The sequence below is a fragment of the Danio rerio genome, chromosome 25, assembly GCF_052040795.2.
Source record: "Danio rerio strain M-AB ecotype USA chromosome 25, GRCz13ab, whole genome shotgun sequence".
Lineage (NCBI taxonomy): Eukaryota > Metazoa > Chordata > Actinopteri > Cypriniformes > Danionidae > Danio > Danio rerio.
This window is the reverse complement of record NC_141045.1, coordinates 447,630-473,090: the sequence shown is the minus strand read 5'-3', so window position 1 is coordinate 473,090 and position 25,461 is coordinate 447,630. Positions and strand designations below refer to the sequence as shown.

The window sequence follows — 25,461 nt, the reverse complement described above, 5'->3', positions numbered from 1 at the left end:
GGTATCTTTGCGAGGAGTGTAAATGCATTAGGAATGGATGAAGAATGTGATGGGTTGAATGAGGGCAGTCTCAGGAGCTGGCAGTCGTGAACTCTAAAATGGAAAAACAAGAGAGAATTAGAAATTAAATCTTTGCAAGATGGCACATGTACAGCAGACATAATAAAATGTATTGCCGATATTTGTGCGAGGTGTCTTCATAAGTGTATGGACATCTGTGAATGGAAGTGCTTTTGTTAATGCATGTTATATTAACTTGATGTCACAAAGTGCGAGGGTTGTAGAAGTGGGCATTTGTCCGCATGTTACAAAAGAGTTCAAACTTGATGTGTAGGATGGCTACCACTAGCTGGGTACTACTCATTTAGTGTTTTTTTTTGTATATATAATTATTAATAAAATGTAAATATGTAAACTGCCCACATCAAACTTGAGAAACGATGTTGCCACTTAGCAGGAACTGTGTGAATGTAATTTTTATTATGGCTTTACTCAATCTGTGATAAATAATGTGTCTGGAATCTCAACATGAAATCTTGAGCTTTCTGGTCCGATTCATTAACAAAGTCTTTGCACTTAGTCCATTCATGAAACTGTCAAGAGAGAAGGCGGGACCCTCTCGGGTTTGTAAAGCTCATTGGATGGAGATACTTCTTCTTTCAGCTATTGGCTCCTTGGAGTATCCGTCAGAGTTCAGAGTGCAAAAGATCGGCGGCCATTTTGTAAATCGCTACGGTGTTTATGCCTGAAAGCTCCACTCGCTCCAGCAGCTGGTTTGGATATTAGTGCACTTTTCCATGGATGTATATCAACGTTTGAATGTGTTGTGGACAAGTGTTTATGGATTAAATAGCCTGGTCATTTGTATTCAAGCTGAGAGGTGAGTTCTTCGTTTAATTCGTTCTATACACGCTGTTTTTGCCAGACTTCCTGTTAACTCATGCACGTTACCGAAAGTGGACCGCTAATGTTAGGTGATCAGTGAGTTCGGCTTCATTGCGGTGGCTTGGGATCGCCAGCGTTTTAAGTTTGGTCGGAGTTGTGACTTGTGTAGAGTGGGGCAATTGGATTAGAAGTTAGAAGTGCTGATGTGCCGGCGTCTTGCGGGAATTCGGTCTTGATTACTGGCGGGGCAGCTGCTGAAGTTTTGAGGAGAGCGAGGTTCTGGCTGGAGGAGTTGTTGTTTGTTTATTCTTCCATGTCAGAAGGTTAAATGATGCTGAAGCGTCGATTAAATGCGGGAGCGTTGTAGCGGGAAGCATTCTTTCAAAACGAAGATAGAGCAATTAGGAGAAATTGATCCCTTTATATTCATCTAGGATCATTCTGATTGGATTTTACTGATTACGGATGAGTGGCCAGCGGTGCACAATCATATCACGTGCTCCTCTCGAAATTAGTTTATGAAACTTCACTTATTTTCAATTCATTTTGAAAAATAAACCTGTTACTGTTAAAATAGATATTTCTGCTGTTTTTTTCCTTTACTGGAATTCAGCTAGTTACTCCTCAGACTCAACAGGTGAATTAATCACTAACTCCCTCTCCTTCAGCTTAGTCCCTGACATATCAGGGAATAAACTCAGGAAATTCTGCCACAGCAGAATGAACCATCAATTACTCTGGCATATGTTTTACCAGTGGATGCAAACCAGTAAATTACAACCCTCACACACACAAACACACACACACACACTCTCTCTCTCTCTCTCTCTCTCTCTCTCTCTCTCTCTCTCTCTCTCTCTCTTCTTTCAGTTCTTCCAGAACTTCCAGTTCATCTGGAAAATTGGAGCACCCGGAGGAAACACAGAAACAAGAAGACATAAGTTTGAACTGTATAAGTCTATAAGTCTGTATATGCCTGTAAAATGTCTGTATTTTTTAACAGGACATGGAAGTGTGGCCAGTTGTGTTTGTTTGTGGACACCTCTTGTACATTTTGTCATTATGTCAGAAAACAACCAGATAAACAGAGATGAGTAAAAATAAAATAGTTTTTATTAAAACAAGGAACAAGAAAACAGGGAATGCAAAACTGAATGTATATGTTGAATTATGCAAGTAGATAAGCAGCAAATCAAACAAAGGAAATTAATAAACAACTATTTCTCGTTCAGGGTATTAGTAAGATCTGTAAAGCTGAATGAAAACAGATGGTTGGGCAAGCAGGACAGGACTGTAGGTAAGTATCATAATGTCAGGAAAGTAGTGACAAGACCAGATACAGTAGCAACAGAGTTTCATTTATGATTGGCTGTGACCTCATTTAAACGCACAGTTCACCCAAAAAGAAACATTCTGTCTGTCATCATTTCCTCATTCTTTACTTTTTCCAAACCTGTTTGAGTTTCTTTCTTCTGTTAAGCACAATGAAAGATAAACTAAACATGAGTGTGACTACATGATGAAGGCATTTAGTCTGATTTTTGGGTGAACTGTCTCTTTAAGAAATCTTTTTATTATCCATCTGTGTCCATATGAACTGTCCCTTTAACAAATATGCTTCTATTTGTTCAATCAACAGCAGTGGATCACATAAAAGCAACAATATTCAGAGTAACACAATGCCAAAAGGCAAAATTAGAATAAAATCAGAATAGCATTCATGTATGAATAAAATTCATGTTTTTATGCTCTTTTGTATATATATTTGTCTTTAACTATAGAGAATGAGAATGTAAGGCATCAGGGTTCTGTTCCTATGAGAAATTTTATTGTGTTCTTTTAAACACTGGTGCTGACTTTTAAATGTAATGTACATTAAGATGGGTATTTTTTTTCCTGACAACAAGTAAAAATGTAGGCCATGGTAAATTCTAACAGCCAGATCTACTGTGATCAGGTTACCCACAAGGACAGGTTTTTGCTGGGACATGGTCATCTGCAGCCTGTGAATGTTCTTTAAAATCCTTGTCTGTATATGATACGTCTATGTAGGACAGAGAAAAAACTGGATTTACAATTAATCTATTAAGTACATTCAAGAAGAAAAAAAGAAAAAAAATGTCTGATGTTTTTATGCATGTTTTTGTATTAGTCTTATGAGTACTCTTACCTCCGCCAGGCATCGTCATAACAATTAATAGGACAGACAAACGCTTAATTTTGTAAGACCCAAGAGTTCTGTCATCTTCCAGAGTTTCCGTTCCAAAGACAACAATTAATTTACCAGGATCTATAGCAAAAAGAAAAAATGAAAAGCAACACAAAGTCTGCAAATTTAGTAATGTCAGGAAATGGAAGCAGCTCAAATTAAAATGACTAAAACACAAATTCAAAGTACTGCAGTTAATCTGATTTTAGGATGATTTTAAGAAACTTGTGTTTTTTAGCCTTACTGTCCTGAAGAAATACAATACGAAGCTTTGGATCTGAAAGAACTCAAGTTTACCCTACCTGGAGCTCCAGAGATTTTTTGTTTTAGTTTGTTTTTCAGTTCCAGAACAGTGGTGTTATTAAAAGCTTCTTCAGTTCGTGCAACATCAAGTGCTTTATTCTGTCGGTCTTCAAAATTAAAGCGCACCTGATACTCCATTTTTACAGAGCAGTTGTTGAAATTTTTTTAGATAACAATGAGAAAATGAAAGCGCTGTTTTACTTTGAACTTGTGCTGTCATTTAATACACAAACACACGTGTACAGAGAGAAGCAGTGTGGAAGGTGGAGCTTTCTGAAACAACACACACTAAACTTTCCAGATACTTTCCATATGTGCTGTCACTGTACATCATAACTTTTGACAATTTAAGATTCACCACTAACCACAAGATTAAAGAAAAATACTTCCTTTTTTAATTATATAAATGTGTACTCTAAAAAGAGATTTATTTTGACATGTTACACTTGCTATTAGTGTAGAGTAACAAGTTCAGATCCTACTTTCTCTGTTTGCTATTTAATCATCTCCACTGTTTTTTTATTTTTTTTTCTAGATTTAACCCAATTGATTAATGTTGAACCATAAAAAATTTAAGTTCCCATCTGGAAGAAAAAGAGGTTTATAATCAATATGTTTTAGCAAGTGGAGCCTATTTTTTTAATTTACACACATAAACAGGTATTTAAAAACAGTAGATTTATTTAATATGATAGTTGTTTTATTTGTGTTCAAAGGACATAACAATCAATAATATCCTTTAAAATAAACATTTCTGTATGATTACTACAAAACACCTTGGTCCCTGAGGAGAGGAACTTCAATGCTATGTGGAAAACATAGAATGGAGATTTTGCAAGAAGCCAATCATCTGAAGAAAAATAAAACGGCCCAATGAAGTGGCGTCGCCAGCGCATGCAACTGGCAGCAATTTTAATCTTTTGTGTATATAAATGCCAGCCATGCATTGTAAAATCCCCTTTTCTAGCTGATGAAGCCAAACTTCAGCTGTCAGCTAAGGCATAATCACTGTGCCGAAGGAACATATATTTTCCATTACATAGTAATTATCATGTTCCTTTGCGTGATTGCACCATCCTCGCCAGATACGCAGCTCTGCAACGTGTCCCCTGGCTCTAACATACCTTACTCACCTGTGACGTTCTTAAAGGCTTATTTATATTTTTGGGGAGTTGTAAAAAATACAACTAGTTAAGTTCTAGGAATTTAAAATATGACAGTACATTGGAAAAGCATGCCAGTCCCGAATGGTAGGGACACTTTGAAGACCACCTGCTGCCCAAATGCCAGCCAGGTAAACATATCTCAGCAGCCAGAACAGCAGGAACCCAGTGTGTCTGTAGCTTTCTCTAAGCAGATATGTGTTGTGTTAAGTGACAGAAAACCAAAGACTTCTTTTGGCCGTAAAGCAAATAATTCAAATCTGGTGTCTATTAAATGTAGATCTGAGACTAATGTAAAAAAAAACGGCTAAAACTGTTAAGTTAGCGCTTTTAAACATCAGATCACTCAACAATAAGTCTCTTTTAGTCAATGATTTTATCAACACAAATTGCCTTGATTTTATGCTTTTAACTGAAACTTGGCTAGATGACAGTTGTAGCGCCGGTACACGGTAGCGCAGTGAGTAGTGCTGTCGCCTTACAGCAAGAAGGTCGCTGGTTCGAGCTACGGCTGGGTCAGTTGATGTTTCTGTGTGGAGTTTGCATGTTCTCATCGTGTTGGCGTGGGTTTCCTCCGGGAGCTCCGGTTTCCCCCACAATCCAAAAACTATAGGTGAATTGATGAATTAAATTGGGCGTAGCATATGAAGGGAAGGGCATCCGCTGTGTAAAACATGCTGGATTAGTTGGCGGTTCATTCCGCTGTGGCGACCCCTGATTAATAAAGGGACTAAGTCGAAAAGAAAAGAAATGAATGAATGAATGTCCAAGACAAAGCTAATAAGATCCTTATGAGTATATTTACACTAGCAGTGGAATTTACTGGAATTCACCTGAAATCTTGCCTAGGGCTCCAAATTGGTTAGGGCCGGGCCTAATCATGATCATGCTGGATAATCGCGCGCGCACGCCTGTTTTAACACACTGTAGCAAAGCGATCATTTTAATGGAAGAAGATGTCGGCCTCACTGAAAAGAATTGATAAAGAGAATAGACAGTTCAAAGTTGAATGAACAGATAAGTTTGTGTTTATTTTGCCCTAAGCCAGCTCGAATCAGTAACCTTCTTGCTGTGAGGCCATTGTGCTACCCACTGTGACACCGTGCTGCATCTTATGGATGTTTATTAAAAACAAGTTATGTAATATCACTTGTTTCATTTCTTTGCTTTGACCTTAATAAAAAAAAAAAATCAGATTTGGACCTTTTAATGTAGACATTGAGAACCCCTGTTTCAGGCTATCATTACCAGGTAGACCCAGATCATGAGCCTAGAAATCTGCACTGGACTATTTTTTCAGTCTGATTCCCACTGGGTTTTATTTTGCACTCAATCGCCCCTGCTATTTGTTAACTCTTTCTTTATTTAAAACAAAATTCTTCTGACTGTTAATTCCCTGTTAAGACAGCAGTGTAGCCGAATGGTTTCCCTTTGCTGAACCTTTAATGGTCTGTGCTGATCTGGGTTAGTCGGCATGAATATGGTTTCATTTCCCACACTGGGGCTGATAAGAGTTCTCTGGAATTAATGTTCATAAAATGCATTGTTGCCTTGATAATGCAAGCGTATTTTAAACAAGAAATGTGAAAAAGTGGCATTAGAATAATGTCAAACGTGTGAGTCTTGTAAAATAATAAAAATTCAACATATATCCTCCTATTTTAATTTTAATTTGAAGCAAGCTAACAAAAAAATACAAGTCATTTTGTAAAAATGTATCAAAAGTTTAAATTCTTCATTTAACAGTTTAAATGTTAATAGAAAAATATATTTGATTTATTATTATTATTGTTATTTTACATTTTTTTACATATGTGGTACCATGGTTCAATGCTTAGCACTGTTGCCGCACAGCAAGTAGGTCTCTGGTTTGAGTCTCGACTGGGCCAGGAGTGTTTCTGTGTGGAGTTTGCATGTTCTCCGTGTGTTGGTGTGGGTTTCCTCCAGGTGCTGTAGTTTACCTCACAGTCCAAACACATGCGCTATAGGGGAATTTAATTCACTAAAATGGCCGTGGTGTGAGTGTGAATGGGTTGCGGATGGAAGGGCATCCGCTGCGTAAACATATGCTGGACTAGTTGGCAGTTCGTTCCACTGTGGCAACCCCTGATAAATAAGGGACTAAGCCAAAAGAAAAAATAATAAATGAGTTTTAAGACTGTCTGGACTCGGCCGGACTCGACTCGGACTCGAATGTTAAGGACTCGGACTTAAGTCCGACTTGGAGTACTCGACTGGTTAAGGACTTGGTCTCGACAAAGGTGGACTCAACCCCAACTCTAATACTCAGTGATATATATATATGTCCTTCATATTCAATTTTTTTCATATGTAAAGATATTTGCGTATTGCTCTGCATCTTGTGTATTAAGCAGTGTGTAAGCGAGGCGCAACTCTGCGCCGGAAAATAGACTGGGTTTGTTCTGGTCTAAAGAAAAGAATATTATAGTTTCTCAAAATATAGCAACACGTCAATAACGGGCCAAAACGCCTGCTTTTTTAAAGCAGAACACCTATGGGCGCACATATTAGTAAAAATTCATTTGCTATTTAAACAGCGTATCGCAAAACGTCAAAATGACTCTTGCGCCAAGCTGAAACTAGCAAATAACATTTGCATCATGCCTTGCGCCACATTGCGCCGAGTGTATGATAGGGCCCTAAAACTTAAAGTACAAATTGAGTTGCTGGAAATTAAAAAGAAATATAATACACAAAAACTGAAAAAAACTGACCAGGAGTCAATGATTTTTCTGTGTGACTATATATCATATTGTCCATCTCAAAATAAAGTCTGAGAGCAAATAAAATAAAATTATAAGAAATTGTTTGTTGTTGTGTATTGTCAAGACCAGATTGAATCTGAGGACTTAAATTTGAATCTGAGTGCAAATCCTATTAGAATAACTTGTTTGGTTAAAAAAAAAAAACACATACTCACATTCACATACAATAACATATCCACAAAAAGACAGACAAAATATTGCATTGCATATTGTATTGTAAACACACTCTCTTCAACATTAAACAAAAAGCTTAAGGGTCTCAACAAGATATGGAAATCTGCAGTTTTCTATGGCTTCCAACTTAATGTGGGCCAAATCGATTTTAAAGTTTTTTAAAGTATAAATAACATAGAAGGCTGCAACAACCACATTATATATATTATATATATATATATATATATATATATATATATATATATATATATATATATATATATATATATATATATATATATATACACTGAAAAAAATTATTCAGAGATGACTCCTTGGATTTACTCAATTTTTTTACGTAAGGTGGTTGTAAAAAATGTATCTGTGTTGAATTTAAACAAACAAATTAAGTTGAACATTAATAAACTTAATTGTTTGTTTAAATTCAACACAAATAAATTGTTTGCAACAGTTCTGGATGCAACACTTTTTTCAGTGTATATATATATATATATATATATATATATATAATTATATAAATATTATAAAACTCATCCATTCAGAGAAATCACAGTTCACGAATGACATTGTCAAAAGGATCTTTATTTTCAGCCTCAGATTCTCCTGAAGTGAAGTTTATGTATAAACAAATTTCGAGAGGATCACGTGCTTATTATTGCTAGTAGCTGACCCGCATTATCAAATTCACTACGATCCAATCAGATGACTCCTAAACTACTATAAATACCCTGGGGTTTATTCCTTTGCCATCTTCGTTTTGAAGAGGCAGCTTCACCGTAGCTAGCTCCGTTGAAGAACCAACTCTGTACCAGCATGGACAACCAAAGCAGCTACCAGCTACCATCTACCAGCTACCAGCTACAATCTATCAGCTACCATCTACAAATTACCAGCTATAATCTACAAGCTACTAGCTATAATTTACAAGCTACAATCTACAGCAGCAGCAGCAACAACTGCAGAAACAACAAATGCAGCAACAACAACAACTACTACTATTACTTAGTGGTGGGCAAAGCGAGGCTTCGTGAAACACTGAAACTATCGAAGCAAATGTGTCGAAGCATCGAAACGTTTCGAAACACCACTCTACGGTGACACCTAGTGGTCATTGTATTTGTATTTCACTGAAACAGCTTCAGCGAAGAACAGTTGAGCAAATTGAGGTATCAAACTCCACTTTGTAGCCAGGAGTCATCAGATAGTTTAGTCGAGCGGTTAGAGTTCGTGACAACCATGCGGGAAAAATGGGTTCGAATCCAGACTGACACAATTGTGTTGAAATGCTTTAATACCAGTTGGTAATGCTTTGTTATTGTATCGTTTTGTTTCAACATTGCTCTGACATCCGAATAAACACCTTGTAAATAAATTTGTATTGTTTTGTTCATAAAACAGGGTTGTTACTAGATCAGATACAGTTGTGGCCAGAAGTTAACAATAATTATTTATATTATTAATTAAATTTCCCATTGTATTTTATTAACGTCTATCCAAAACCTAAACCCATCACAGTACTGTAAAACTATGAATTATTGTTTTACAATGTTACAAAAATGATGCTAAATTGATGGCATATCCACAGCTGTATCCTATCTAGGCTACACCATAAAACAGTAACATGATTAAAATACATAAAATCATGATTTTGGAGTATTTGTACTAGTCGAGATTCGAACCCAAAACAAATTTGACATATAGTACCATAGTGCACACGCACGGTCCACTAGGCCATACTAGACAGTGTCAAAATTAAGATCATGCCAGTCAAATGCAGATTCTCCGGGTCTTGAAACGCCTCTGAAATGATTGATGCTTTGAATCGCTTTTGTCACGTGACCAAGTGTTTCGAAACACTTTAGTCACGTGACCTGGGTGTTTCGGATCATGCTTCGGTGCAGTGTTTCGAAACACTTGCGCTTCGGGATCTCGACACTGTGTTGAAACGTCAGTTTCACGTCAGCCATTCCTACTATTACTACTTCAAAACAACTCCAACAATTGCATCAACAACTTCAACAAAACATCAAACCTTCCACTTCAACGCATCTGCTGTGTCTTCAACCATATTCTCCAGCAAATGACAGCCAAAACTCCAAAGCCATCGCAATGAAACTGAACCATTACCTTCTTCCTAGCGGTGCACATGCTATGCACATGAAGGGAAGCTTTGCAATATAACTTTACCAAACATTTAGACTAAAACATTTATAAATCTTTTGAATAACAAGACTAGCGTAAACAATGATTTTAACTAAAGATACTTGCCTCTTGCCCGTCCACTGATCCATAACATTTAACAGCTTGTTTGCTAGAATGTTCAGCAGAGCAACAGCTCAAGTCATAAACAATGGTGAACTTGATCAACAAAATGGCCGCCGGGCTCTTTCACCTTTGGCACGCTTGACTGGCTCTCCTTTAAGCCAATAGCTGTAAGGAAAAGCGTCACCATCCAATAAGCTCTCTGGAGAAGGTCCCACCCTCTCTCTTGACTCTATTGCAAGTCTTATGAACGAATTTAGGCCGGACCCGCTTGTGAATGAAGTTAAGATACCAACAAATGTTTTTCATGGATTAAAGTAAAGCCAATTACTAACATTCCATTCAGTTTTACTAAGTGGTGACATCGCCCTTGAAGTCTTATAGAGTTCAGAGTTTGATGTTAGAAAAAAAAAATAATAATTTATACACAGAGCACTGAGGTCTAATTACACTAGACCAGTGACTCATTTATTCATACACTAGTGTCTTATGTAAGCTTATAATGGCAAGTCAGTTGGATGTGAAACAGCAACAAAACAAACTTCCCGATTGGCTGCTATGAATAGGAGGACATTTCTGACAACGGATCTTCAGTAAACACTTCCAGGACCACCAGACAAACCATACCCCTTATCCTCAGCTCTCCATTCATTTGCCATTTTGAGGGGAGATGAATGCTCACCTCTACCATCCTTGCACGTAGCGACATCAAGCTATCAGACCATGCATTAATAAAAAGACCATGACATTTGGCTGCAGAACCTGACCCTCATCCAACCCATTACATTTTATATGCTCTTCAAATACAATCACACTCTACATAAAGGATGCATTTCCACTCACATGGCTCACATCCTCGATGCCATATTTCTCAAATTGCTTTGAATTACATTGTCACCCTGATACTAACTTCTGATTTCTGATTTCAGGTCTAACCCAATGATCTAACCCGGGCGTTTCAGCTCTCCCTTCCTTAATCTTATTCTGCTCCAATCTACAATCTGCGACTAACGAACCTGCAACAGTGAATTCGTTAATCAAAAAAGAATCGATAATAAATTCATGATAGTACTATTCTTGCCCCACTGTTCAGCGTTCGTGTATTAGTCCTATTGACATTGCGACTTGAGAATTCTCTAGCAAAAACCCTTGATTATTGGTCTCCGCTCCTCACAATTCTATATTCCTAGCATTAACAGCACCATTCCATCAGACGAATACTCGCTGAATTATCATGATACAGACCAAGCAATTTCGCTCATCAGTTTAGTCGGTCGCAATGCTTGGCTTGCAAAAATCGACATTTCATCTGCCTTTAAAATCATGCCAATTCACCCAGACTTCTGGCACCTTTTTGGCATTCATTGGTGTTCACAATTTTACTTTGCAGTCCGATTAACTTTCGGCTGCAAAAGTAGTCCTAAAATTTTAGATATGCTTTCAGAAGCATTATGCTGGATTTTATCTAATAACTACGAAATCCCGCATAATCCATCTCCTCGATGATTTTCTCCTCATTTCCCCACCTTCTTCACCTCCAGCTAAACACCTATCGATCACCCAAAAGGTTTTCGAAAATCTAGGCATCCCCCTCGCAGAGGAGAAACAGCCGGTCCCAGCACTTCCATAGAATTTCTGGGCATCAACTTAGATTCGAATAAATTTCAAGCATCCCTTTCCAAAGAAAAGTTCGACCATATAATCTCTTTATCTCAAATTTTCCTCGAGAAACAATCATGCACCAAACGCGAACTGCTATCTATTCTCGGACATTTCAATTTTGCGATGCGCATAATTCCCCAAGGCCGCCCGTTTATTACTCACCTCCTTCAGCTGTCCTCCTCTGTCCCCGGTTTAGAAGATACCATATATCTTTCTAAACCCAGTCGCAATGAACTCAGCTTATGGATCTCCTTCCTTAAGCAATGGAACAGCTGTTCCTTTTTCTATAGCGACCTAATTTCTTCCCCGGTGGATATTAATTAATTCACTGACGCTGCCCCCTCAGTCGGGTTCGGCGGCTTTTACCAAGGTCACTGGTTTGCTTCAACGTGGCCCCCGCAGATGCTCAGTCTACCCAGAAATCAGCAATAATCTGCGCTTTCGAACTCTACCCCATAGTCGCAGCAGCGCTTTTATGGGGAGATGAATGGTCCGCCTCAGCATTCTCGTTCATTGCGACAACGAAGCCACCGTTTATTGCATTAATGAAGGACGCTCGCACGCACTTCCAATTATGCCCTTACTAAGATGCCTCGTTTGGACGGCAGCCAAAAAGCAATTCATTATGACTGCTAGACATGTTCCAGTTTGCAAAAATCAAATTGCTAATTCTCTCTCTCGCTTTCTTTTCCAGAAATTTCGGCTCTTGGTACCGGAAGCAGACCAGCATCCAACACCTGTTCCACTCTATTCACAAATGATATTGCCATAAAACTTCCATATCTCTGATCCTTTACGCTGTCGCACCAAGGACCCTTGAGTCGTATCTCACAGCATGGAAATCTTATAAATATTTTCCATACCCTGTATCACATACAGTTCCCAGATTTTTCATTGCTTACCATCACCTCATTTATTTCCCACCTCCATACAGCCAAAAATATCCAGGCAAGCTCCATTAAAAGCTACCTTAGTGGGGTCAAGTTTTTTCATAAATTGATTTACGTGGCCACCTTAGAAGCCATTTCTAACGCTCAAACTTCCCTCCTCATTAAGGTATCCAGAAATCACCCCCCCCCCCCTTCCTGACACTAGACTACCCATTACACTCAATATTTTAGTAAAGTGCATACGCACACTGCGCAAAGGATACCTCTCACTCCACACAGCCCGTACACTAGACGCCATGTTTACCCTGGCTTTTTTGGCTTCCTGAGGTGTTCAGAAATGGCTATCACATCCAATTTCAACCCCGCAATACACCACACTATATCTTATCTAACACTGCTGAATGCTGAAACACTCGCCTTTTTCATTAAGCAAAGCAAAACAGATCAGACAAGCAAAGGGCATTTTATTTACATATTTAACATTTTTCCCCCACACAGCCATTCCAAACTCTCTTAGCTTTTCTCCATTCAAGGAGAGCAAAGGAGTCTGACCCACATGCCCCACGTTTTACTGATGACGCTAACCGTCCAGTAACTCGTTTTTTGTTTCAAAAACATCTGAAAGAAGTCCTTCGCCTTTCGGGCGTTTCCCCCGAATTATATTCCAGCCACTCATTTAGAATTGGCGCAGCCACCACAGCAGCTCACAAAGGTCTATCCTCGCACCAAATCCAGACCCTAGTCTGTTGGTCCTCCAATGCCTTCAAAGCTTACATTCGCCTCAGCCGATCCCACCTCAAGACAGCCCAGCTAGCCCTACTCAGCTAAATTCCAAACTCCAGCTAGGGGTACGAGCTCGACCCTAAGTAGGCTGGAGTGCGCGTGTGTGTGTGCTTGTGTATGGGTGCGCATGGGAATGTGTGTGGTTGCTCGCGCAGATACAGCGTGTGGTTGCACACGTATACATGCTTATTTGCACGTAGACATGTATATAGGTGTGGGCGTACGTTTAAATATGCATATGCACGTGCAAGCAAATGAGTATGTGAGCCTATGGGCATTACATGTTGTGCAGGTTGCATGTATGCTCTTAACTTTCCTTTCAAACCTACAATGCTCCTTCCCTCACCATGCTCTGACCTCCGCAGGGGTCCAATCCGAGCTTCGACTCTCGCGAGTCACCCCTAGCCCATCCCCGGCCACCCCTTCACTACCACCTCCAGTAAGAGCCTGCACTACCCCCTCCCTCTTCCCGACTCTTACTGCCCCCCCCCCCCCCCAATAGCTCTGACCCCCGCAGGGGTCGCGCTGAGCTTCGACTCTCGCAAGAGTCACCATTTGGGCCGCCCCCCCCACCCAGGCCATTACAAATGGTATGTACACGCATGTTATACGCATACATCCGATGTATACCTGTTCCGATGCGTGTGCATGCATATGCCGAAACAGGAATAGACGCACGTGCATGCTCACGCACGCAGGTTATTCCCTCTCTCCTTTTCTTCCTTTGGCGTTGAGTTCCTCCGCCCTCTCTTCTCTTCCTTTCTCATAGGCCATCAATCCTCAGCTTTATCTCCTGCAGGAGTGACTAAAACGAGCTTCGACTCTCGCAAGAGTCAATCACCGCCCATGCCCGGCCCTTACCATGTAATAACCATATATATTCATATATATATTTATATATATGCATATATACTCCTATATTCTCCTTCTTTCTGGCGTCGAGATTCTCCGCCTGGCAATTATTTGCCCCTTCTTTCTTCCTTACAGCGTGAGTGCTTCCGCTACCTTTACCCTTCTCTGATCTTCCCCCTTATCTCCTTACCCTCCTATTTCCTCAATTCCTTTCCAGCGTTGAGTTCTCCGCTGTTTCTTTCAGCGTCACTCTTTCGATATGTTCTTCCTTTCATTAGGCCCTCAATCCTCAGCTCTAGCTCCCGCAGGGGCGACTAAAACGAGCTTCAACTCCTGCCGGAGTTCAGGCCCTAGCCACCTCCCACCCTCTCATGCAAGAGTCTCCACCGCCCAAACCTTCCCGACTCTTGCTTGAGCAATCAAACCCCAGCTCCCACCCCCGCAGGGGTGTATATATTTGAGCCTTGACTCTCGCGGAGTCAATCCAGCCCTGCCTTCACCCCGCCTAGGCTCTAGCAGCCTACTTTGCTCTGCTCCCGTAGGAGCTTCTCTTCCTAAGCTATCAACGTTATATCCAGCAGCCGGATATGGCTTGTTACACCTGCTTTTTGGGGGGCTCTTCAATACGCGGCTGCTGTCCCGAGCTATTCAAAGGCATTTTGGGGAGTTCTCGAGATCTACCTGAGCTCAAACTCCCCTCCCGCTTTGCAACGGGAGGGAGCCCTGGGCTCGAGGATCTCATGAGCTCAGGGCTCTCTCCCAGGACAGCATGCCAAACAAGCTTTATAATTAATCATCAGCTAAGTGTGAACTCTTGAAGCACCAATTATTCTGACACTGAGACTGAGCAAAACATCCGGAAACCAAAACAGAAGATGTTTTTCGTTACGAGAACAAGTTTTATTTCCCAAGTGTTGTTTAACAAAAGTTTTAAAGGGGGCTAATAACATAAGTTAAAAATTAATTGTATTTTTTGCAAACTGTTTAATGCAGTATTAAACTGACTGTGTCAAATGCTTAATACAGATAATGAGAGCACAATATATTTTTGTAAAAAAAGAAAGATTTTGTTCTTTACACATTATTCTTTTTCAAGAGTTTACACTTAGCTGATAATTTATAATACGCTTGTTTGGCATGCTGTACCGGGAGCGAGACGGGAGATTGAGCTCAGGTAGACCTCAAAAACTTCTATGGTGATGTGGCTAACATGAACTACTTTGACAAGGAAAGAGAACGGGAGGAAGGGGGTTTCTTTCAGACGAAGATAGCTGTGGAATAAAGACAGTGGTTATTTTTAATAACTTACGAATCATATGATTGGAATATCATGATTAGCTGATGTGGAACCGGCTGTGGTATATCATAAGCATGTGATCCTCTCAAAATTAGTTTATAAATAAACTTCACTTAGAACCATACTGTGGTAAAGAACACTTTAATGCAGTATGGGTTATTTATATTCAATTTATGTTGAAAAAAATTTACTATTACTTAATGTTAAAGAAGATTATAGCTGCTGTTGTTCTCTTACTAGTGTTCAGCCAGCAGCTGCTCAGACTCTACAGGTGAATCACTAACTCACCCACTCTCCTTCAGCTTTAGGGTGTTCTCACACTATGTACAGTTGCCTTGAATCAGGCCGAAGCACGCTTGTCCCCCCTCTCGTCTTCCCTGATGGCCCGCACTCACATTACATTCGAGCCAGGGCACGCTTACGTCATCGATGATGCGCTGTTCAGTAAGAAGCGCTCTTACTCAGCACAGCGCAGATTTCTCTAGTTATATTGTTTAGTCATTTGGGATGCAGTGACACAGTCAAACCACAACAACTACATGATAGTGACTAAATGATGAGAACACTCTCATTTTTTTGGCAAATTGTGCCCTTAACAAATGCTTTTATTATCCATCTGTGTCCATATGAACTGTCCCTTTAACAAATATGCATTTATTTGTTCAATCAACAGCAGTGGATCACATAAAAACAACAATGTTCAGAAAGGCACAATGTCAAATTTTAAAATATAATTTAAAGTTAATATAGCAAAGAATTTTTTATATATATTTATATATGTTTGTATATACAGTACATTTGTCTCTAACCATGGAGAATGAAAATGCATCAATGTTCTGTTCCCATGAGAAATTACATATAGAGTTCTTAAAGAGCTAGTGCTGACTTTAAAATAAAGTGTACATTAGAAGGGTAATTTCTTCAGACAACAAGTAAAAATGTGGGCAGCTGTATATTCTAACAGCCAGATCTACTGTGATCAGGTTATCCACAAGGACAGGTTTTTGCTGGAACATGGTCATCTGCAGCCTGTGAATGTTCTTTAAAATCCTTGTCTGAATATGACACACCTACAGTTTGTAGGAGAGAGAAAAAAGTACATTCAATTAAAATAATGTCTGATGCTTATATGCATTTTTTTTGTTTTGTTTTTTTGTTTGTTCGTTTTTTATATTACTCTTGTGAGATACTCTTACCTCCACCTGGCATCTTCATAACAATTAATAGGACAGACAAACGCTTAATTTTGTAAGACCCAAGTGTCCTGTCATCTTCCAGAGTTTCCGTTCCAAAGACAACTATTAATTTTTCAGGGTCTATAGCAAAAAGAAAAAAAAAACACAAAGTTTATTTACCAAAAAACAGGGTTTAATTACCAATGTTTGGAAATGGTATCAGCTCATTTAAAATAACTAAAAACTTAAGTTCTATTTATGTTTTAGGCTTCTTTTTTTAATAACCTTTCCATGTGTTTTTTAGCCTTACTGTCCTGAAGAAATACAATTTAAAGCTTTGGATCTGAAAGAACTCAAGTTTACCCTACCTGGAGCTCCAGAGATTTTTTGTTTTAGTTTGTTTTTCAGTTCCAGAACAGTGGTGTTATTAAAAGCTTCTTCAGTTTGTGCAACATCAAGTGCTTTATTCTGTCGGTCTTCAAAATTAAAGCGCACCTGATACTCCATTTTTACACAGCAGAGGTTTTAAAATTTTTACATCACAATGAGAAAACGAAAGCGCTGTTTTACTTTGACCTGTGCTGTCATCTAATGCAGGGGTTCCCAAACTTTTCAGGCCGCGACCCCCAAAATGTCAATGCCAGTGACTCGCGACCCCCTATATCCTCTGAGGTGGTTATAAATACAGAAACCTTGCATGCAATGGCGCACACACACCAATGGACCCAAGTCTATTCTTCTTTTAATTTTTTTTAATGTATGAGAGCTGGAAATGGGCCACAAAGTTTAACCGGGTGTTATGAAATCTGCTGCATCTGACGCTTTTGCTGTGTCATTAATACAATGTAATTACCCCAGGGGTTGCAATTCAATAGAAGTAGTAACTATAAGCTACTATAGTAACCATATATGTTATATACGACTATTTTTTTCTCTTCAGAAGGTTATGGATAAAATATGGTAATTCTTATGGTTTAATAAAAATAAATAGATTTTTGGAAACCACCAGGCGACCCCCCTTCATTGTCCCGCGACCCCTCGGGGGGTCCCGACCCCCACTTTGAGAACCATTGATCTAATGCACTGACACAGGTGTGTAGAGAGAGGCAGTGTGGAAGGTGGAGTTTTCTGAAACTACACACACTACACAGGTACTTTCCAAATGTACTTTATATGCTTTATAACTTCAAATATTTGTCATAAATATGAGAAGATTATAGGGTAGCTATATCTCCAACACTATTCTTTAAAACATCACAATGTCCTTTCCTGCCATATCTGAATATTTATTCTGTGCAAAATTGTTTACAAATATCCAGGTTTACATTATCTGCCAGACATTTTTTACCACAGTATTACTATCTAATGATGGCTTCATCTTTCCCCCCTTTTAAGCTTTCTAATCAAGTTAAGTCAGACTTATTAGTGTAGGGAATTATCTGATTTCATTAATTGTCTCGGGGCATTTTTTATTGAACAGGTGTAATATTCATTAATATTAATATTATTAAATTCAAATTCTTGCTCAAAGTTTAGCTAAGGGTTCCTGCCCTGCACAGATTGAAATTTCCTCCTGGATTTCCTGAATGTTATCACAATATTAAATATGGTAGGTAATGAAAGACATAAATTGTTTGTGATTTTGCGTTGATGAATGTAATTTTCAGTTTGTTTGACAATTCTCACTTTTATTTTGCCTCTGTACCCAATGGTGGAATGTGTCACTGGCATCATGATTAAAATTTGCTTATTTATTCATTCATTTAGTCATTCATTCATTCATTCATTCATTTTCTTGTCGGCTTAATCCCTTTATTCATCCGGGGTCGCCACAGCGGAATGAACCGCCAACTTATCCAGCATATGTTTTATGCAGTGGATGCCCTTCCAGCTGCAACCCATCTCTGGGAACCATCCACACACACTTATTCACACTCATACACTATGGACAAATTAGCCTACCCAATTCACCTGTACCGCATGTCTTTGGACTGTGGGGGAACCAACCCCTACATGCGGAGAACATGCAAACTCCACACAGAAATGCCAACTGACCCAGCCGGGGCTTGAACCAGTGACCTTCTTGCTGTGAGGCGACAGCGCTACCTACTGCGCCACCGTGACGCCTAAAATTTGCTAATATTTCTGGAAAACCAATAATTTGCTTGCTGAAAACCCTGGACATTTTTTCTTTGTACGTTGACAATTAAATCAAAGTTAAAGAAAATCAGCAATATGCCTAATGCCAAAATGCACTTTTAATGGTTTAGGTTAGTGATGTAACTGTGTTTTTAATAAATGTCAACACATGTGTTTCTGGTACAGGTCTATTACATTTGATAAATTATAATTACATTGTCTGCAGGTGGTAGAACCACTAAAGCTAAAATGAATTTCAGTCACTTACCTTTTGATTTAAAATAAGTAAAAACTTTAGTCTCTTTGGTTGTATTGGTCATATTGGTCAAATCATATTTATATGTGTATTAAACAGTATTTCCCCTGCACAGCAAGAAAGAGTCAGCATGTTAAAAAAAATCCATGCAGAACAAGAAAAACACGTTGTCACTACTGAGGGTTTCAGGAAAGAAAAATACTGATGTTTTTATTCTGGTTAAACTCGTCATCAGCTGACACCTAACATTGTGATAAAACACAGGCAGGACTGATATAAAAGATATGAAAGTCTAGAACAAAGGTCTAGTGTTCAGTCTCACGCAAGAAAAGCCACAAGGAAACATTCACAACATTCTCATCAAGATATTCTGGAAAAACTGGACTATTCTTCTGCTTTCATTTACAGAAAACACATTAGGTGCCATAAACATAATTATCTTTGTTTATTTTAATAATGAGTTAATTCAGTAAACAAACATAAAAATAAAATTATTTAAATACATCAACAACATCAGCTGAAAAAAAAGATTATTAAAACAAAAAAAATCAAGTTTCTTGCTCTGCTTTAAGAAGATGCAGTAATTTATTGTCATGATACAATAGCTTTATATGAGGATTTTTCTTGATTATTAGAACTGAGCTGTGTCTCATCCAAAAATGAAATGCCAGAATCTTCTTCTGTCATGTGTCTATACAAGTGTTTGTTTTTCCACCCTGATGCTGATGATTGAGTCTTCATTAAAGCTAACAGATACAAAAACATTTCCAGTTAAAAATGCCAAAAGAACAGGACAAACAAGCTCATCACATACTTTCATTTTCACAGAAAGAAAATGTGTTAGGTAACTACAATAATAAAAATCAAAACTCCTAGCATTATAATTAAAAAACTCTCTCAGACCAACACAGTTCAGATTCTGCTCAATATCACCTTGTTTGTTTGTTTGTTTTTTGTTTTTTTGTATCATGTTACTGATAAAAGTGATTTTATTTTTTAAATGGTCTTTAAATTTTTGCTGTAATTAATAAAGTAGAGCAGGTGTCAAGGTAAAACTATAAAGACTTTAATGGTTTATAGTTCTGTGTTGATGGGGTTATAGTTTAAGTTACACTGCCTCTTTAACTGTGTCATTAATTCTGGTTGGGTATTTAAAACATGAACATTGAGTTTTGGAACTTATCTAGAAATATTCATCTTCATTTAATATGCTTGTATTTAAGATTCTAAAGTTGTGTTTAGGGCAGCACGGTGGTGCAGTGAGTATTGCTGTAACTTCACAGCACTCGGGTCTCTGGTTTGAGTCTCGGCTGGGTCAGTTGGTGTTTCTGTGTGGAGTTTGCATGTTCTCCCCGTGTTGGCGTGGGTTTCCTCCGGGTGCTCCGGTTTCCCCCACAGTTCAAACACATGCGCTATAGGGGAACTGATCAACTACACTGGCACTAGTGTATGAGTGTGTGTGTGTGAATGAGTGTGTATGGGTGTTTCTCACTACTGGGTTGCAGCTGGAAAGGCATCCGCTGTGTAAAACATATGCTGGAATAGTTGGCGGTTCATTCCGCTGTGGCGACCCCTGATGAATAAAGGGACTCAGCTGAAAAAAATGAATGAATGAATGAATGAATGAATGAATGAATGATACATTCATATGATTTTAAATATGATTTTTATAAAAGTATATGATTTTTTAAAATGTACATATGATTTATAATATGAATTAAGTTTTGATTTTGTGATGATGCCCAGCTGATTGTTTCAAATTATTGATTGTTTCACCTGTTGTGATTTACCTGAGGTCATGTGATCATCTGAGTTTTTCCCTGATCAGTAGCGCCATCTACTGTTCACTCATCAGTTCACCCACTATAGTCATCTCTTCAGATGGGTCAGAAAATACAACTGAAGAAAAATTATTTGCCCTCCTGTGAAATTTTCATTCCTGCTCAAATATTCATCAAGTGTTCATCAAAGGTTTTTACAACACTATTTAAAAGAAAACTTTTCATAACTAATTTTGAATACTTATTATGTCGTTGCCATGATGACGGTATAATATTGTAATAGGTTTTTTATTATAATTGAACAGTTCTGTAGCTAATTTTAAAAAAATTATTATTTATCGAGAATTTTTTTTAATTTGAACTGAAAGAATAATTTCATAGTAAGGTGAATAACTGTTTCTTCAACTTGCCAAAGAATTTACACAATTCTAACCATGCAATTAACACTTTTGAAGAAAAAGAATCACACACATTTACTTAATATTATGCTCAAGATTACAGAGAAAATAACAACAACAATTGAATTACAATTCATTTTAAATATATAACTATAATTTTAACATCCTTAGTAAACTGTTTGCAGTATTATTTTTAAGTCACACTGCTACTTAAATGGCAACCTCTAATATTGAATTTAAATTACATGATAAATATTTTAGATTTTCTTTTTCCAACAACCCATGCCAGAGATGATTGGATATTAATTAAAGTTAAAAGCACGGTTCAGCCTAAAAAATCAAGTGCTTATAAACCTTTATGAGTTTCTTCTATTGAACACAAGATACAGTATTTAAACATTTCTGGAAATCATTAACTTACCAGGAAACACAAATACTGAGGAAGTCAGTGGTTACAGGTTACTAACATTTAAAATATATCTTGCTTTGTGTTCAGCAGAAGAAATAAAGACAAACTTATTCAGAATTGTGTTTGGGTGAAGTATTCCTGTAACAGCAGGTGTCCATCAATAATGCTCAATTAGCTTAATTTAATAATGACCTAACCCTCTCATTTACATCCACTCAAATGAACTAAAGTCCGTCTCATATGTATTTGAACTTTATTGATTTAAAAGACAGAAATGTTTCTTTTTTTTGTTATAAAGTTTTACATCTTTGTTTGTTTGATAACTGTACATCCAGTTTTCATTTATACAGATCAGCAGTAATAGTGTAGATCTCAGCGAAGCATCATCATTTATTCATCATATACATTATAGACAGGCCTGTTGATGACTAGTCAGCTAACCCTTTTGCCTCCTAAACATGACGTACAGTAACATGAACCGAGATCTCCAACATGATCGGTTTACCATCTGTTATCAAAGAACTTGTTTCCACATGGATTCATTGATGAAGTCAGTTATCAGATGCCTTCATGTGTTTCTGACGGTAGTGTTTATCTACATAAAGACAGTCTCCCGGGATCAGATTGTATCCAGGATTAACTGGATGGAGGACAGTCGGCCAACACACACTGGAAAAACACTGATATGTGCATCTACAACAGCTCTGATGATGATGATGATGATGATGAGCAAGGAAGCATTCTCTTATCATTCATCCCTTCAATACATCCATATTCTGAAGTATCTGGTTTCATATTGGGAGGTAAGAGTTCAGTTGAATTAGTTCTGTGTAGTCCCCCAGGTTGAATCATTGCTTTTGGAGAGAGAGAAAAGGTATAAATGATGTCAATTACATCTCATGAACACCATTTTGATCATTTGAAAGCATTTCACTGGTGTCAATGTGTACATTAATGAAATGTCAGATAAACAGGGCTGTGTGAAGTGTTGTAATGTTGTGAAGAGCTTGTATAATGTTAAATCTGGTGAAGTGTCTTTTGCCTCCATCCCAGTTCTGTCTGACTCTTTATTTTTATTTATTTATTTATTTATTTATTTATTTATTTTAAGTGAAGTTTATTCATAAACTAATTTCGAGAGGAGCACGTGATTATGATTGAACACGGCTGGTTCTGCATTAGCATGCATGATCCACCAATCAGGCCATTCCTAACCCACTATAAAGAGCCAGGGTTTTTTCACTACAGTCATCTTCAATTTGAAGAATACACTGCTCTGCATCAGCTGCTACTGCAGCTACATCAACTTCTTCTACAACAACAACAACAACAACAACAACAACAACAACAACAACAACAACAACAACAACAACAACAACAACAACAACTTCAACAACTTCTCCAACAACAACAACTTCTCCAGCTACATCAACTTCTCCAACAACAACTTCTTCAACAACTTATCCAACTACAACTTCTCAACCTTCTACTTCAAATTGCCTCACACAATGCAATCTCTGTGTCTTCAACCCAATTCTCCAACAAGATCACAGTAAAAACTCTATCACCATCCATGTACTTTGCCTAAACTCTCGATGCCTGCGATCCAAGCTGAACTCTCTTCTAGGGGTGCACCAGCGGTAACATACATGACACTTTTTAAGGGGAAGCCTCACAAACTACAACTAAGATTAAACATCCATCTTTAAAGGATGATTCTAGCGTGAATAGAATGACTCACCTCTCAATCAAGGTTCTAGACAATCCAATCCTTAAAACATCAGTCCACAACTTATGCATACGTTGATAAACATCCATGTTAATCCTCCAAACTAGTCACTGTGGTGCATTCAACAGAGTAGCGTCTCCAATCATAACACTAGTTCTCTGGCAAACAAAATGGCCGCCAGCCTTTTTTTTTGCAACTTTGATTGACACTCCTTCGGGCCAATAGCTGAAAAGAGAAGCGTCACCATCCAATGAACTCTCAAAAAATTTGAGATGGTCCCACCCTCTCTCTTGACAAGCTCATAAATGATTATCATTACATTTACACAGTTACTACTAAATGGTGACATTATTTTAAGTTCAGGGTTTGATGTTAGCAGATGATAAATAAATAAATACATAAATGAATGAATAAATAAATAAATAAATAAACCAATAATAAAAAAATAATAATTATAAAATGTATAAATCAAGAAAATAAATATAAAACAAATAACTAAAAAAAAAAAAAACACTGCCACATCTGATAGCAGTTTAACTTCTAAAAAGTTTACTCTGCTACTGAAAAACATTCAATGCATTAGGCATAGAAGTCCAATCGTAATATGCCCCAGTGACTCATGTCCATACACTTATAAGCCATAAGCTTATAATGGCAAGTTGGTTAGATGTGAAAACGGCAAAGTAACAAACTTCCCGCTTTGACTTCCACGAATGAGAGGAGGACATTTCTGACATGTCTGATGTTTCATCAATTGACTCTGCGTTAGATACAAACCAAGGGGTTTAAACTCCACTATAATTCCACCTACCCTGTCTTCAAGAGGTACATCAGGACCACTAGACGAGCAGATTTCCCATTTAATCTGCCATCCTTAGGAGGGACAAATGCCCACCTCTACTATCTTTGCACGTTGCGACGATGAGGCTTCGTACCATGCATTAACAAAGGCACTTCCACACTTAGTTGCCCATGCTCTTATTAAGACACCCCGCATGGTTATCAGCTAAAATAATTAATTGTGTTTGCCATACATGTACCATGTTGAAATGTCATTTCTGATTCTCTCTTGTTTTCTCATTTCAGAGATCATGTCAGCTGGTTGCAGAAGCTGACCCTCATCCAACCTATTACACTCCACATCCATTTCTAAATACATTTACACTCTTTGCAAATGACACTTTTTCCACTCACATAGCCCACACCCTCGATGCCATATTCACACTAGCCTTTTTAATTTAAGTCTTCTGAACTAAGTATGACATTTCAATCCAACAATACACCTAACCATATCTGATCTATCTTCGCAGGATGAAGGGATGCAGGATGATATCCGTTCCCCCACACACCCGCTCTAAACAGGCCCGGATTGGCTAATCGGGAGGACCGGGAGAATTCCCGGTGGGCCGGTCCTTTTTTTTTTGGCCGCGAGGGCCGGTGTCTCTAGCTCCAGAATCTGTTGCTTGCAGCAGTCACACTTTTTAAATGTATTCACTTGACCACAGCCTTTTTATTCAATATTTTACCGCAACTCTTCTCTTTTGTTGTGGTCGAGTGGTTAGCACGTTAGGTTAAGACGCCGCGGACCCGGGTTGATCCTTGCTAGAGTAATTTAGTGTTTTCATTTTTATTGATAAGACATATAATACTGTTAGGGTTGTTGAACATTTGAAGTTCTAAAGCAGCTGTTTTCTCAAAAAAAAAAAAGAAAAAAAAAGACATGATAGTGCCATTTAGAAACTGATTTGGAAATATTTATTTACTTATTTTAATATAGTCAGTCGTGAACTGAGGTGGGCCGGTCTGAGGCTTGAAACTCCAGAGCTGAAAAGGTGTCCCACTCCGGCCCTGGTTCTAAACCTCTTAGCATTTTTACACCACAGAAGAGCAATACCACCTCGGGGAAGCCCAGCCGATCCTCTCCAGCCAACTTCCACCATCAGGCATTATTGGGTATAAGTATGACTCTGTCATTTCCTTCCTATTTCCCTTCCTATTTAACATAGGAGCTCCTTCACTACCCTTCCCTGTTTTTCTAGCTTCAACTTTTTCTCTCCAAATTTAAACTATCCTATACTTCTATTCACTTCCATTCATCACAGCTCCGACCAATTCAGGGGTTGTCTTGAGTTTCAATTGCTGCAACAGAAACGTTCTAAATGAGCTTGCATACACTTACAAATTTTCTAAATACCACTATCGTTGCACTCCCCGCACTAATACAGCAGTAAATGCTTCTGCGGGAGCACAAGTTGCCTCCATACTGGCCCACTACACCACTGCAGCCGCAGAAATGCTCCGCAGAGTT

The 25,461-nt window shown here is 38.3% G+C and overlaps 2 long non-coding RNA genes across 2 annotated transcripts; both read right to left on the bottom strand.

Annotated features, from left to right (window-relative positions):
- Nucleotides 1-1,976: 1,976 nt before the first annotated feature.
- On the bottom strand, nucleotides 1,977-3,662 carry LOC147837608 (uncharacterized). The gene is made up of 3 exons (XR_015525893.2): nucleotides 3,397-3,662; nucleotides 3,056-3,175; nucleotides 1,977-2,929 (listed from the first exon to the last, which is right to left on the bottom strand). It is a non-coding gene; the product is annotated as an uncharacterized LOC147837608 (long non-coding RNA).
- Nucleotides 3,663-21,660: 17,998 nt separating this feature from the next.
- Nucleotides 21,661-23,313, bottom strand: LOC137489303 (uncharacterized). The gene is made up of 2 exons (XR_015525892.1): nucleotides 23,166-23,313; nucleotides 21,661-22,278 (listed from the first exon to the last, which is right to left on the bottom strand). It is a non-coding gene; the product is annotated as an uncharacterized LOC137489303 (long non-coding RNA).
- Nucleotides 23,314-25,461: the final 2,148 nt, after the last annotated feature.